General features: G+C 34.0%; 1 protein-coding gene across 1 annotated transcript in view; it reads right to left on the reverse strand.

Annotated features, from left to right (window-relative positions):
* LOC116848197 (protein ABHD13) overlaps positions 1–4,756 on the reverse strand; it is a 183,002-nt gene that overhangs the window by 85,924 nt on the left and 92,322 nt on the right. The window lies entirely within an intron of this gene.

Below are 4,756 nucleotides of genomic sequence, written 5' to 3' on the forward strand. Positions count from 1 at the left end.
ATAGGCTGTAATTTCTCTAATAATTGCAAAACATTGCGTTTATGTAATCAGTCACAAAGATAATCGATATTTATCGTATGTGCGTACATTTTTCGAAATAGCAAGATTATGAATATTATATTATATTTTTATTTTCGACTACCTGTAAAATTTCTCATGTATCCACTAAAACTTGCTGTAACGTTGAATAAATTACAGTTAAGCTATCGCAATCAACGTTAGATATATAAAGTAGGCATGTAAATTGTAATATAACGTGTATTTTTATTTTAATTTTCACTATTTATTTATAAGTACTATTATAATAGTCTTTTACTCACATTTTGAGTAAGATGGCCCACTATCATTCTAACATTTATAAAACAAAAGTCGTTATATTTCAAAAATTTCTTTCAATATTACAGTAATTAAATCTTATGTGCAATATGTTTTGATTAAAAATTGGATTTAAAATTTAAAGTTTTGTAATAGAGGTTTCTATTTTATATGTATATTACATTTTTCACAAATAATATGTATTAAATATCCTATACTAAAATGAATATGTCAAATTATGTTTTTTTCATTATTTTATAAAATAATAGGTACAGAATCTTGAACATAAAATATGTATGGGTCATCTATTCCTTATGGCCATCTTTAACATTTAGATAAGATGCTCATGTTTTGATATTTTTGTAATAAATAATTTCACCGAAGTATTTTTCTTTTGACTCTACTATCCTGTAGGCTTCAGTGAAGTTAAACGCTATTAAGAAATAACAATAAGAAATGAATTTTTTCGCATTTTAAAAAAGTATGGCCATCTTATCCGAGTTTACCTTACATAGTAGTACATAAGATTGTATTTACTTCCTTTTCTTTCTAACAATTCTACACTTCTTCAAAGCCTGCCAGAATCGGCGAAGTAAACGTTCATGTCAGCGAAAATGAAAAATTTGAAATATCGAACAGAAATTCCTCGTGTATAGAAAAGATTGAAAAAGATGAAAAAGCGTACAAATTTCAAGAAAATGAAGGCTATAATAATATGCGAAAAGGCTTAAAAAGGTTTAGGTACGAGAAACCTATCAATTATCTTAAACCGGTCACAGTTACATTCCTCAAAATTTTTTTTTCACGTTTAGCTTCACGTTAACGCCTATGATGAAGCCTATCATCAAGAGGATAATCATTATATTTACATCACGTAAGCCTGATCTACAATATGCTCTTTGCGTTCTGTTTTTTGTCTTCTGTCTTTTTCTGGCTTAAAGCTTAAGGTTTGAGTCAGAAAGAGATAAAGAGAAAGAAGCAGGAAGCAAATAACACATTATAGATCAAGTTTAAAGCCTGATCTACAATATGCTCTTTGCGTTCTGTTTCTTGTCTCCTATCTTTCTCTGACTTAAAGTTTCAGATTTGAGTCAGAAAGAGATAAAAAGAAAGAAGCAGGAAGCAAAGAGCATATTATAGATCAGGCTTTAGACTTAGGGTGCGTTCGGGGAGCTCGCAATTGGCGCTATTCAGCGTCATTCGATCCTTGTTGTATATCTATGGAGCGATAAAGATAGAAGAACCGGATAGCGTGTTTCCCGAATGCACCCGTTATCTTCCAAATGCACAGCATATGCCGTGACACGTGTTTCGACGAGATAATTCTGACTTGAACTCGAGGGATTCTTTTCGCGTGGCCGTACACGTAGTCATACACGCGTTTCCCCTTATCGCCAAGGTAAACAATCGCCAATGATTGATGATATTTTAATTGCCCTCCCCCGTGCAGAGCTGGACTTCTCAAAATGATGGAATCCTCAGATCGCTCTAGTCCACGGAAACGTAACAGCGCGTCGGAGAAAAGGGTAACAGCCGCGCATTGGCGTGCGTGCGTGTGACCCGAGTTTGGAGGGTGGGGGAGGAATAAAGAGGGCAACGCTACGGGCGACCGTCGTCGGCCATCGGGTGTAATTACGCGAAGGGCACCGCGAGCACGATGCGCGCGATGGCATTCGCGTCTTTAAACGAAGCGACATTGGCTACGCAGGACCGCTAATTAAACCCAAAAGCCTCATCCGCTAATTAAATCCAAACGATTAAGCTTGTGCCCCTCCTCCTCCCCTCCGCCGTCGCCGAGTTGCCCTCTTTGCCGATAATTATTACCTACCGGGGCACGGCCGCCCTTCGAATCTTGGGCGGTCAAAACGCGAGGCAACGATTTCGCCCGCGGCCCGCATCGCTGTTTAAACTCGATACCGGAGCGCAAAATTCGTTATTCTCTCGCAAGGGAGGGAGAAGACGAGAGGGAAAGAGAGAGTCCGCGCGCGGACTTCGTTATTCCTCGATAGCGCGAATTCTAATTTTCTTACGAGTGTCAGTCAGAAAACGAGACGAGAAGATTTTGTTTTTTAACTCATTAACACTCAAATATGCTGAAATTTTACGTTAATTTGAGCGATTTATTTTACTACGGAAATAAGGTCTGTTGTTTATAAAGAGTATCATTCCTACCAATTTCGATGCCATTCTATCGAATAGCGTTGAGGAAATTTTTTAAAATCATAATTTATAAAATTTTTGAAATTTATGAAATTTTTTGAAATTTATGAAATTTTTTAAAATCATAATTTATAAAATTTTTGCAAAGTAAAATTAAAAAACGCATGTTTTTAAAGCTAATTTTTTCTTCTTCCGCTATTTTCTCCATAAAAATGTTAGTATCGCTCGAGAAAGTATCTAAAACGTGTTCCCAACACGTTTTTACGGAAAAAATAGCAGAAGAAGAAAAAATTAGCCCTAAAATCATATGTCTTTTTATTTTATTTTGTAAAAATTTTGCATAAATTGCAATTTTTTTTAATTTTCTCAATGTTATTCGATAGAGCGACATCGATTGGTAGGAATGGTACTCTTTATAAACAATAAACCTCATTTCCGTAGTAAAATAAATGGCTCAGCGTAAAATTTCAGTACATTTGGACGTTAATGGGTTAATAACTACTTCAAGTACCTCAGATTCTCAATCGCGAGAAAATATTGTCGCGAGTAAAATTTTGATTAGATTATTTATCTGATTAGGGAAATTTTTACAATATTGTAACGTCTACATATGTGCCTATACATGTTGGTATTTAATATGCCATTTTCGAAAAAAGAAGAAAAAATAATATTATCCCACCCGTCTCTCGTTATTATTATTTACCGAATTATTTGCGTTGCACAAAATACTACCTCGGTCAGACGGCAAGCCTACAGAAACATCTGTTTTGTCGAGAACCTAAACTTTAACCTAAACTAGATTTTAGCCTAACTCTATCCTATTCATTAATTTTGCCAGACTTTACATCGTACAGAGCGGTCAGTAGCTGCTTCCTAACCTATTGATATATTCGTTGAGCCTTCAAAAAATACAAGAAAAATGGATTATAGATGAAAGGAACACAAAAGACCCTTTTTTTTTCTTCTTTAAAACTAATGTTAGGATTCATAATAAATTGAATATGATGAAAAAGGCGCATGCGCATGTGCACGGTCCCCCACCTTTAACGAAAGAATTCAGTTTCTGCTTCCGCAGAAGTTTTTAGTCTGTAAAAATAAAAGCACTAAGAGACAGCACTAAGAGACAAGTCGGATCAACGATTATACATCGACAGAAATCGACAGAAACCCAAAAGAGTTTTTATTGCAATAAAATACTAATAATTAACACCAAAGAAGATTTAGAGGTAACAATTTTATGCAATAATCGAATATATCGTATCATAAATACAGCAATTGGTGAAAAACTCTGTGATTTTTTAAATGTGATAAATAAGGTACGTATATCTTTGTAATATATATATTTTTTTTCTTCTCATCAAAACCGTGTTAGACATCGAGAAAAAAGAGATCAAAAGAGCGAAAGAAAAAGATAGATAAGATAACGGTTCCAATTATGTCACGGTCAGTCTTTAAATTTACGAAATTGTTGGTAGATTGCGTGGACATTGTTAATGTAAAGGGTATCGCATAACTCGTTATAGGAATACGAAATATTTGCCAATATAATTGAGATTTTCGCATAAATGTTTCTAGTTACTTCTTCTACTTGGAATCTCAATTAATTTAAAGTTTAATAATATTACTTCAAGACTATGATGTTTGTTGTTTTATATAATTACTAACAGTTTAATATTCAATCGACAAATTTACGTAAATAAATGGAAGTCATTCTAATTTTCAATAACCCATAACTAGAACCGTTACTACCTTAGACAGAGAAAGAAAAAGTATGCATTGTTTTAAAGATCCCACGTTTGAAAATCCAAAAACATACAAACGTTTTGACATTCAAAAGAGCTCGTCCACTGAATCGAAGATCGAATTTGTGAAAAATCCAAACATATTTAAGGAGAAATTTCCGGGAAATTTGGATTGTCACTTGATCGACTTCCTTCACAATTCAACAATTGTTTCATTATAATTTCGTCAATAAGTTGCCGCATCATAAGTTGTTCTTCAACGCTTGCTGATTAACTCTATATACGCCAACTTCCACCACGTATGTTTATAGAACATAGCTTTATCTGTTTCATTTATTTAACGGAAATGCCTCCCTTTTTGCATGTAAAAGAAAACGCGTTGTAAAAATACTTGAATGTGAATAAGTATAATATACAGGTTCAAAAAGTCCCGGACCGGTGAAATATCTCGAAAACTAAGCATTTTAGAAAAAAATGTTTCAGATAAAAGTTGTGGCGTTTAAAAAGATGTATTTACTGATCACATCAGTTTGACCTTG

The sequence above is a fragment of the Odontomachus brunneus genome, unplaced genomic scaffold, assembly GCF_010583005.1.
Source record: "Odontomachus brunneus isolate Ranch 3 - 2012 unplaced genomic scaffold, Obru_v1 Obru_scaffold_091, whole genome shotgun sequence".
NCBI classification, from domain to species: Eukaryota; Metazoa; Arthropoda; class Insecta; order Hymenoptera; family Formicidae; genus Odontomachus; species Odontomachus brunneus.